Here is a 12,348-nt window from a genome sequence, read left to right on the forward strand (position 1 = left end):
AATGGACGTGTCATCGGCATACAGAACAATTTTGGAATTTATAGTACAGTATTTAATATCATTTACATAGATCAAGATCAGAAGGGGGCCCAACACCGAGCCCTGGTGCACACCATATTTTATGCACGTAATCTCTGATTTGTACACAGCACTTTCCGTTTTAAGTAGAACAAACTGTTTTCTATTGCTCATATAACACTTTATTAGGTCATAAGCAGCGCCTCTAATGCCTATTTTCCATAGCTTGTCTAATAGGATGTCAACGTGCACACAATCAAAGGCTTTTTCCAGGTCTAGGTATACACCTGCCACATGTTCCTTGCTTTCGATACCCCCTATCACCTCTTCAATTAGTTGAGCAGCTGCAGTGCTAGTTGATTTACCTTTCAGGAATCCATTTTGATTTTCGAACATCAGGTTGTGTTTGTTAAGAAAGTTTATAATCATGTTGTATATAACTTTCTCAACTATTTTGGAAAGGACAGGAAGGATTGAGACTGGTCTGTAGTTTTCTATTTTGTTGTTGTCACCTTTCTTAAAAATGGGTGTTACCTGTGCTATTTTGAGTCTGTCTGGAAAGGTGCCTGATTCTATTCTATTGTTGACAGCTGCAGACAGAGGTAGAGAGACATTTTGGCTACCGGCTTTTAAAACATTAGTATTTAGGCCATCATGCCCAGCTGAATTAGACGGTTTTAGATTGCTAATGATGCCCATTATTTCTGCACAGTTTGTGGGGGCTAGATATATACTATGGTCACATGTATTACCTTTAAAACTGTAGTGCATGTTTTTATGTTTGTCATTTATGGATTCCCCTACGGAAGAAAAATATTCATTAAAAATATTTGCAATTTCCAGTTGGCCTTTTATTAGCATTGTGGTTAATAGTAAAGTCTATACAGGATTTGTCATTGCAGGTTCTAAAACTGTTTATGACTGCCCAGATGCCAGCAGTTACGTTGTGTGAGTTTTGAAGCTTATTTGCAACATAGTTGCTCCTGGTCTGTGAGAGTAAGTCCTTATAGTGTGCTTGATATATTTTGAAGGCTTCCTTTGCCTCAGGAATCTCTCTATTATTCAGCATTGCACTGTGGAGTAGTTTTAATTTTTCCCTCGCTTCAGTGATATTACTATTTACCCAAATATTTTTGTTTATATTTTTTGTTTGTTTCATTTTTGTGATTACAACTGGGCATGTGGTATCAAAGCATTAATAGAAGTCAGCAGCAAAGGTATCATATGAAAAGCTATTATTTTCAAACCATTTTATTTGTGCTAGCATGCAGTTTAGTCTATTTATGTTGTCATTATACATTATTCTTTTAGTTACAAACTGTTGCTTTGTGGTGACAGTGGGGGCCTCATGGAGCTCCAATTTAAGCTGTACTGCATGGTGATCTGAGATGACTAGTTTTAAAACCGATGCACTGTGGGATATGTGGGTCATGTTTGTAATTATGTTGTCAAGACATGTTTTACTATTGCCAATTTCTCTAGTGGGTTCCCGAATGAGTGGTGTCAGGTTAAATTCATCACACAGGCGATGTAACGTTTTGGTGCTGACATCATTTGTTAATAAATCTATATTTATATCCCCTGTAACTATAATATTTACATGACCATTTGGCCCAGAAAATGTTGTGTCTATATATACAAGCAAGTCAGAAAGATTTACAAAAAAGATATCTGTATTTGCTGCAGGTGGCCTGTAAACACCGATAACTGTTATGTTATCTCTACCCCATTTTAGGTTTATTGCAGCAAATTCTGAGACTCCTTCCAAGCAGAAGGCACTCACATCAATAACATTAAAATTACTTTCATTTACAGTGAAAATTGCTACACATCCCCCACTCTTGTCTTTTCTACTGAAGGCTGTGCGGAATTTCATACACAGTGGTTGACTAATGCTAATCAGAGCTTCATTGTACCAATGTTCCGTTACAACTAATATATCAGGTTTGTCAATCCGTGAAATTACATCTAGATCATTATGCTTATTTCTAAGACTACCAAGATTCTGGTGTATGATTTTAAGGCTGAGTTTTACCTGCTGGACCTTAGAGGATAATTTAGGACAAGCAATGAGGCCAGCAGGCTTTACAAGTTTCCCTGGCTTGCCAGCGGTGGCTGGTGTTGTGGCAGATTTTGTTGAGGTGTGTTGTACCACCCCATGGCAATGGACTTCTTTTCATCACTTTGTGAACAATGTCGCAGTGTTCACAGTCAGGAATTAGATTGTGTACAAGCTACAGAAATGTTTGACATAAGCACTTTCAGTCTATGCGTAAGTTTCAAAACTACAAAGATAGCGGTAATTTGATTCAGCCCAAAATGTGGATAGCTCAGTGTGATTTTCCATTTCAATCATCGTGGCCACTTGCATATATATTAGGATCTGCCTGCAGGCATCTCAGAGGAAATATGGTGGAGAAGATGTGTGCCATTGCCCAATGTGCATGTCATATAGGGGATTCAGGGTTGGGTTGGGTTCTTTGGGGAAGGAGACCAGGCAGCGAGGTCATCGGTCTCATCAAATTAGGGAAGGACAGGGAAGGAAGTCGGCTGTGCCCTTTTAAAGGAACCATCCCGGCATTTGCCAGAAGTGATTTAGGGAAATCACGGAAAGGGGATTCAGGGACAAGTTTTTAGCGACTTATGGGTTCGAGGAAACACAGAGAGAGCTATTTAAGGACTTGACCGCATTGGGATTCAAGAGCCTGGTCAAATGCTTTGAAGCCATGTTACGTAAAAATCAATTCCTAGACGCACCGTGCAGCCTGGGTGACATTATACGTTCAGTTTATGAAACTGGCCCTGGATTACCAGCAGATTTTGGCAGGAAGATGTAGAGAACACGTGGAAGCGTTTAAGACTATCCTCTGCAAACTAGAATTTGCATTTGAGATACAGATTGCGAGAGAACCACGAAATCAACAAGAAAGTAATTTTCACAGTGCACAACATAGAAATAATAAGAATGTTATCAAATGGCATTTCAACAGAAACGGATCAGGGGAGGGGAAGGTAGCAGTTACCACAACTCAGTTCTCAATATGGTGGATGGAATGATTACACGCCGAACAATAACGGATCAAGGTTCCCGCAAAACGGTTTCGTTCCAGATCGGGACAGACCACAAGACGAGGTCACAGAGTTGTGATCTCCTGATTCACCAAACTGTGGACAAATTTATGTGACATATCTGTGGGGGAGCCATTAGATATGCCCACAGAACGATTCGGAATAAGCCAAGAATATATTGGAGCACGAAGATATGATGGAGTTATTGTTAGAAGAAATGGACGAAGACACCACACAGGGTCTGCACCTGTTGATTAATGTGTCTATAGAGAGCTTAAAATTCGGAGTAAAATTGGGCAGTGAAAGTGAAATCTCTGTTTTTGCAGATACTACATTCGAGAGATGCATTCAGGAGTTTAGTTGTCCTATCCTCTCAATGAAATAGATGTGGACTAAAGGCGGCATTGCTGGCAAAGTGACAGAAGTTAGGTATGCAAAAAGACTGCGATTCGTGTGTCAGGGACAAACCTTGTCTGGGAACTTCTTAGTGGTTCCAAATTTGGCTGTTGACTTGATAATGGGAATGAATTTCTTACAGAAAAACCGAGCCATGTTGGATCTGAGTATGGAGGAGGTCATCCTGCAGAAAGACAAGAACATCAACATACATTTCGATGGATAAGCTATCCAATCCCAGATACTTTGTACATGTGCATTATCTGAAGCTATGTTTTGAAAATGAACTTTGAGCAAGAACAGTAGAAGCCCACTATGGTTATCTATTATGACAACATGAAGAGGAGGAGGAGGAGATTAGGCAAAAAATCAGAAACAAGATTGACGAAGGCATGAATCAGCTAACTGACATCAGTGCACAAGATAGGGAACAACCGAGGAAAGTTCTCAATACCAGTCATGAAGTATTCTTACAGAACCAAAAAGAGCTTTAGTTATCCTTTCAAAGTAAGGGAGCATAGTAAATTTTTCTCCCTCTGTAAGTGATCCCAGTCATTTACAGAAACAAAGTGGCACAAGAGATCCGCAAAATGTTAAACAACGATTTGAATCCAACATGCTGGATTAAATTATAATACCCCCCTTTGCGAATCTTATAAAAAAAGAACGCGATTCATACTCGATTTGCGCCTAATAAATACAGCACCTGAAACAGACTGACATGAGAAACGGAAGGTATTGTTGCAGCATTTTCATGGAGTAAGGATTTTCTCATCGGTAGATCTATGGTAGAGTGCCTGGTAAGTCGAATTACACTGGACTGCAGGCAGTACACAGCCTTCCTGGCATTGGACGCTACTACCAATTCTGTCGTCTGCCATTTGGCCTGAATATCTCATCCTCAGCCTTTATACATGATTTAGAGGGCATCCTCGACGAGACACTTAGGGAAAGTCTCATGAGTTATTTTGGCAGTGGAAAGAACATGAAAGAAGCATAATAAAGTTTGAGTGCACTGTTCATCTCTTTAAAGGATCAGGGCGTAACAGCTAACATAGACAAGTCATATTCAGAACACACAAAGTTGAATTCCTTGTCCACATGATAAGAGAGATGGCAAAGCACCATGTATTGACAAAATTGAAGCTGAAGCAGAATTCCCCTCCTTGAGGACCAGGCAACAGGCGAGGTGGTTTCTTTGTCTCATAAATTTCTACAAAAAGTTCATAATTATAGACACAATGTGTACTCCTTGCCTCTTCACCCTAACCAGCAAGAAAACACCTTGGTTGTGAGACACGACAGTGGAGAGAAAGTTTCACATGCTAAATGCAGCACTTATCCGAGTGCTGATAATGTCACACCCTGATCTCACGGAGGATTGTTGTACAGCAGTGCATAGTGCCAAGTTGAGGCCGGGAGTCATGCTCTTCCAGGAGATTGAAGAAAACGGGAGGAAGGTACATAAAACGATAGCATTACGAAGTTGAGTATTAAAAAACTGTAAGAAGAATTGCTCTGTCACAGAGCTGGAGGCACTGGAGGTGTTCTGGGCATTAAAAAGAATTTAAGTATTTTTTTATATGGCGGGGAGATGCGTAACTACACAGATCACAAATATCTGAGCTCTTATTCACTGTGAAGCTGAACAGTGAGAGACTGACTAGAAGGGTGTTTTCACTTCAGTTATTCGATTTCTCAATTACACATGTACCAGGAGGCACAAACATCATTGCTGATACGCTATCAAGATCACCATCGGAGCTTATAATTGATGTACATGACAACCTTGAAAAGAACCATCCCTACTGTTCTACTTGCAGAAGGTGGCCTTCGAAAATTTTGTGACTACCTCGATGAAAGGAATAGCCAAAGACTTGGATGAAGATCCTGCTTTATTGGCACTGAAAACTAAGTGCTGAGATAGGACTCGTATGCTCATCAGGCAGTTCTACCTTGAGAGGAACGGAATTCTATTCTACCAAAGGAAGGTCATGGATATGGTATGGATTGCTGTATTCCAGAAGAATTAATTAGCAAGATATTCTGATATATGTACCTTAGTTATGTTTAAATGCTTATTCAACTGAAGAAGATATGTCACTTCAATAAAATAGAGAGGAGGATCAGAAATGTATTGGCTATTTGTAAGAATTACCAAAAGCCCAAACCATCAAAGCAGGTAACATAAACACCAATGCATTGTGTCAAGGAAAATATATCATCTAAGGACGACGGATTAAATAGGACCTCTTCCCTGGACTTAACGTAGATACAGTTACGATATGGTAATGGTGAAACTAACATCTAAATATGTAACATTCGCGCCATTGTGAACAGCAATGGGACTGTCAGTATCAAGGGTGCTATGCAAGGATTTCCTTGTATAAGTTAGGTGTGTCGATAAATTTACGTCAGATAACGGCCCCAAATTCAACTCTGGGACGCGAAATGGCACTTAAAGAAGACATAATATCATGCCTATATTTGTATCAGCCTACCATCCCTCGCGAACTCGGCCAAACGGATTATGAAGACTTAGGGAATCTATGCAGAATTTATTGTATCAAACAGTATACAATATGGGATGTCTTCCTAAGAGACTTCCAGGACATTATGAATGACATATCTCATAGTATGATGCAGTTATCCTTGTTACCGTACTGAAGAATCAGCAAACACTGGATGGACTGAGGGAAGTTCTTGATATTCCACCTAGGACGTTACAACAACATGCAGAAGTTGTAATGATCATGCTGCAGCTTTCCTGAGATTGGGATGGTAAGCAAGTTTGGAGTTACGAGGAAAGTAGAGGACAATGTAACTTCTCAAGAGTTGGGGTTACATCGTAATCAGGTATCAATGGGACAGCAGCTTGTTTTGAGAATTGATATTTGTGTGCTGTATAGAATTTTGCAGCCTGATGCTAGGAGGAAGACTCTCACAAGACATGGACCATCGAATCAGTGGATGGACTGTCAACTTTACATGCAAAGGAGATAAAGCAACCTGAGTGCTTCGGTAGTTAGATTTTTCAATATCTGCGTATTACTAGACACAGTTCGTGCGTTTTCGTCAGGGTCTGCAGTAGATTTCCGTAGCGCGAGTCGATAGTCGTTTGTTCACTTGTTTTGAAAACTAGTGTGACGGCTTGTTGGTGCTCGTCAGTCAGTCAGGCAGCAGTAGCCGACCGCGACAGACGCAGTAACAGATACGTAAACCGCTTTTGTGACATTTACGAGTTCCTACCAGGAGCGAATTTTATCGTATCATCTGCATGCTTTAATAGTTTAGTTTCTTAAGTTTCTGCGTGTAAATTTAAAATCTAATAGCCACAGTTCTCGCGTTTTCATATGCGTCAGAAAGTTAATCGATTTTGTGACATATTACAAGTTCCTTATCAGGTGCAAATTACTTTGTTTCACCTGAGTGCTTCGGTAGTTAGATTTTTGAATATCTGCATATTACTAGACACAAAGTTCATGCGCTTTCGTCGGGGCCTACAGTAGAGTTGCTCAGCACGTGCAGATAGTCCGTCCAGAGCTTCAGAGTCCTCCGATCGGTCCTCACCGGTGGCCAACCCAGTTACTGCTTGCACTGAGGCTGACCCTTCACCTGTGGTCGAGTGGGAGGTCGCCCGGGGGCGAAGCAGGCAGCGAAAGACTTCCCAGGCGCCCGCACGTAAGGCCTCCCCAGTTTGTCTGACAAACAGGTTCCAGGTGCTGTCTGTGGCTGACACTGTCGCTGAGACGGATGCTGTCGCCTGTCCTGTTTCAGAGGAAATCTCTCAGCCTGCAAGATCCGGGCAATTGCAGAGGGTGGGATTATTGGTAGTTGGGAGCCCCTTGGGGACTTGGTTGACAAGAAGGGTAAGAAAACCAATGTGCACTCCGTGTGCATACCAGGTGGAGTCATTCCAGATGTGGAAATGGTCTTCCCGGATGCCATGAAGAGCACAGGGTGCAGCCAACTGCAGGTGGTTTCTCACGTCGGTACCAATGATGTGTGTTGCTTTGTATCAGAAGAGATTCTCTCTGGTTTCGAGCGGCTAACAGAAGTGGTAAAGGCTGCCAGTCTCACAAAATTGTTAAGGCTTTCGTGGCCACTTGTTGACAAACTGCCTATTGGCTTCTGTCTCGGGTTCTTCGGCCGACGTTCATCTAATGATTTTTCTGACGTTTCGCCAGCACGAGTGGCTGGCATTGTCAAAGCTTCACCCTCCATTGCTGGTGGTGAACCGGCAATGGAGGGTGAAGCTTTGACAATGCCAGCCACTCGTGCTGGCGAAACGTCAGAAAAATCATTAGATGAACGTCGGCCGAAGAACCCGAGACAGAAGCCAATAGGCTGCCAGTCTTGCTTGCAAGATGAAAGCAGAGCTGACCATTTGCAGCACAGTCGACAGGACCGATTACAGACCTCTGGTATAGAGCCGAGTGGAGGGTTGAAAACACAAGAAGGGCATCAGTCAAAAAGGGTGCAGGATGAACACAGGAAGAACATAGTGAACAAGACAAGGGGTTATTTTTAGGAAATATGGAGCGAAATTGTGATTTAGTGTGTTTCAGTGCGCGATGCACCGGCCTCAAGGATGAAGGCTGGCTGGCGCGTTATGCAGGTGATACAGTTTTGCAACAAGCGTCGGTATGTATGTACGTGCGCAGCAGCCATCAACAGCCAGAATGCAGTATTAGTAGAATTATGCAGGCGCGGGCCGTGCGTGGCGCAGTTACGTTAGCCAACTCATCGAGAACATTCTATTAAACACGGCGCCGTGTAACCAGCGGATTCAGCAGCAGTCTGCATCATTTAAGGGCATCAGATGTGGGCGTCGGCATCGGTTCGACCGATTGGGCGTTCGGTCGCTGTTACGTCGTCGTCATCAGTGAGGCTGCCCCCGAGGACTGGCCGGCAGAGGGCGTTGCCCGCTGCTGCACCGCCGACTCCCGGCATCATCACGACCCACAGCTTCTGCAGGAGGTGAGCTGGGCCGGGCCTCGTGCTGCTAACCTCCTACTGCCTGCACAGCCGCTGACCGAGCACGGCGTCGCGTTCCCCGGGCTGCGCACATCAGCATGTCTCCACCACGACACGAGCGGTGGGGCTGAGCTACCAGAAAATGTATTGGAAGAACCAACAATAAAGAGGAAGATTGCTAAAAACAGCCACCTTCTTCTAGCAGCCACGCCTTACAACCCCAACCACGTCACCCGCTGCAGTCATCCTATTACAAGTGGTGTCAGTCGGGCAATCTGCGCATCACACACTCTTGTTACAATTGGTGACAGTAGTGGTCTTCTCCCTGGATTTGGAGGAAACTGTGGCTGGTAACAATGGATGAGCACCTCCTGCAGTGTGACAAGTAAGTGCCAATTTTTCGTTTGGTGGTTTGTCTGAACCTGTAGCATAGTCAGTTTTCCCTTCCTGTTCTTCTTTCTGGGCTTACTGTAGTCGTTATTCGATAGCTGGTAGTGATTGAGCAGTCTGCGTCAGCCGAGGTGACTATTCAGCAGCTACCTGACCGAGTGTCGGAATTAGAGATAGAGCTTCTCGGTCTAAAGAAGTGAGCAAGGAACGGTTTCCTGTTAATGCAGTAATTCTTGACACTAATGCTGCGTCTTTGGTCACCCCTTTCTCGGGAAAAGCTGGGGAGGATGTTATGATTTTTTTTGAGAACCTTAGCACGGCCGCTAAATTGGGGCGCAGAAACACTTTTACATGTGGCTAAGTTGAAAGTAACTGGGGATGCCAGAGCGTACGTTACATGCCATGAAGAATTAAGTGATGCTCGGACATTGAAGTATTAAAAAAATGGTTGCTCGAAAGGTATCAGAGGAAACATATGTCTAGATATTATCGGGAACAATTGAATAGAACGTATCAAAGGAATGGGGAATCAATAGAAGCTTTTGTAGATCGAATTCGAAAAATTAATGTTAATACCTATGAGCTAACGGATTCTGATAGGGTTAATGAAGCCATTCTGCAGGGAGCTGAGCAGAGGTCACTAGACGCATTTTTGCGGGGAATACAACCCGAAACCTCCCGCAAGATTAGTATGGAATTCCCTAAGACTCTCAATGAGGCAGTCGGAATCGCTGTGGCGTTAGAGGAAGTTGAAGCAGTAACAAAGACACGGGACAGGAAAGCAGTATTTAATGCAGAAATAAAATGTTTCAGATGTGGTCGGCTGGAACACATTAGACGCGATTGCAGGGAAGTGCAGTGCAGGAAATGCAGACGTTGAGGTCATTGGGAGCGTAATTGCAATGGGTCCTGGCAGAAACATGATAGGAAACAGCAAGGTGGGCCTCACCCACCTCAGTTAAACAGGGCAGAGGGTGGTGTGTCCACTGTGCAACACCCCCGGTAAGGATTAATGCTAGTGCAGAATCAGTAGCAGACTTTTTTCTGACCGGCTTGGTGAGGGGCAGACCGTGCAAATTTTTATTGGATACTGGGTCTCAGGTATCCGTGGCGAGTAGAAATGTACTCAGTAAAGTAGAATTAAAACCACCACGCTTGGCGTTAAGTGGCGTGGGTGGGAGACAGGTGAAGTCACTCGGATCTGAGTGGAAATGAGGAACTTCCAGGTGAAGGTAGAAATTCTTCCAGTTGTTCGCAGCAGCAATGATGTCATACTCGGATTGGATTTCCTGGTTGCGCATCACACAAAAGTTAACCTGGAACGGCGTACAGTAGAACTGGACGGAATACAATTTCGCCTAGGTTCTGTGGTCGAAAAACCATTACTGTCACAAGGAACCGCACAGGCTGGTGGGCCACCTAAACTGCGTACAAGGTACCTTAGGATTAACTTGCGGGATACAGGGCAAATAATATGGACAGATGTTGAAGCTAGCGTGCTGGTAAATTCGTTGTGTGTCGCTGAACCTTTGTCTGAGAATGAGCCACTGGATAAAATGAAGTGTTTAACGCGCCATAGCGTGTCCTACGTGCGGGAGATAGAAGGAAAAAAGGTTTTGCCTGTCAGTATTGATAATTTTGGCCTTGAAGAGGTGCAGTTATCACAGGTTACGATAATAGGGGAAGATGAACTGGATAAGTATTTCACAGCAGATTACACAATACCGCGAGAGTCTGTCAGCTGTTCCTCACTGAGGGGTAAAGCAGCACATTTAGAAGGGCAAGACAGAGAAGTCATGGAGAACATTTTGACGGAATATAAAGAGTTATTTAATTCTCATGGTCCACTGCCCACCACACCATTAGTTCAGCATTACATCCCCCACTGGGAATGAAGCACCGATGTGTAAACGTCCATATCGTGTTCCAAAACGTTTACAGCCTGTCATGGAAGAATTTATTAATCTACAGCTTAGGGATGGGATAATAGAAACCAGTAGTAGTCCCTGTTCCGCTCCTGTAGTAATAGTGGGTAAAAAATCACCTGATGGGGGCAAGGCATATCGTTTTTGTTGTGATTATCGTTTTCTGTACCAAAAAACTGTATCGGATGCGTACCCAATGCCTAATATCACTGAAACTCTGGATAATTAGGGTCACTGTCGGTAATTCACGACCTTGGATCTTCGAAGCAGGTACCACCAGTTGGAGGTCACCCCAGAAGACCGACCGAAGACAGCTTTTTCAACACCTACAGGTCATTTTCAGTATCGACGAATGCCTTTCGGACTCAAAAATGCTCCAGCAACCTTCCAACGGTTACTAAATAGCGTGTTACGAGGGCTGAAACCTAATCACTGTATGGTATATTTGGACGACATAACTGTTTTCTCAAAGGACGTGCAAGAACATGTGCGCCGTTTGCGCGAAGTTTTCCATCGTCTGAAAGCAGCGCGGTTAACTCTTCACATGGAAAAATGTTATTTTTTTTTCAAGAGGTCCGTTATTTAGGTCATATTATAGGACAGGAGGGTGACCGCATGGATCCAAAACTTGTAGAAGCGGTAATGAATTTTCCGACACCTACAAAAGTAAAAGAGTTGCAGTCTTATTTAGGTCTCGCCAATTTTTACAGGAGGTATATTCCAAAATTTGAGGAAATTGCAAGGCCCCTCACGCAGTTGTTGAAGAAGGGAGCAAAATTTCACTGGTCAGTAGAATGCGAAGAGGCTTTTCAAGAGTTAAAAAAAAAATTTGTTAACATCTAGTCCGGTTTCGGCTTTTCCAGATTTTAGTAAACAGTTTATATTATCTTGTGATTCTAGCAATTTTGCCTTGGGTATTGTATTATCTCTGGAAATAGATGAGCAGGAACACCTGATAGCATATGCTTCCAGACAGCTAAACAATGCAGAAAAAAAATTACTCAGCAACCGAGAAGGAGTTTTTGGCATTAATTTTCAGAATAACCTATTTCCGTCCGCAGCTCATGGTCGTGCGGTAGCGTTCTCGCTTCCCACGCACGGGTTCCCGGGTTCGATTCCTGGCGGGGTCAGGGATTTTCTCTGCCTCATGGTGACTGGGTGTTGTGTGATGTCCTTAGATTAGTTAGGTTTAAGTAGTTCTAAGTTCTAGGGGACTGATGACAATAGATTTTAAGTCCCATAGTGCTAAGAGCCATTTTTAACCTATTTCCAGTGTTATTTGTATGGACGACGTTTCAAGGTGATTACTGACCATGCAGCACTTAAGTGGTTGTTAGGGCTTAAAGAACCAAGGAGTGGATTAACTAAGTAGACTTTTCGTCTTAGTGAGTACGATTTTGAAGTGATTCATTGACCGGGTAAATCGCATGGAAATGCGGATGGTCTGAGTCGTAAAGTATGCGCCATGGAATGCACAGGAATAAATGAGAACGAATGGGAGGAGGCACAATCCAGCAACACAGATTGTCAACGATTTACCTTGCAGCGACAGTTCGTCATGGAAGACGGGATA

This window comes from Schistocerca nitens, chromosome 2 (assembly GCF_023898315.1).
Source record: "Schistocerca nitens isolate TAMUIC-IGC-003100 chromosome 2, iqSchNite1.1, whole genome shotgun sequence".
NCBI classification, from domain to species: Eukaryota; Metazoa; Arthropoda; class Insecta; order Orthoptera; family Acrididae; genus Schistocerca; species Schistocerca nitens.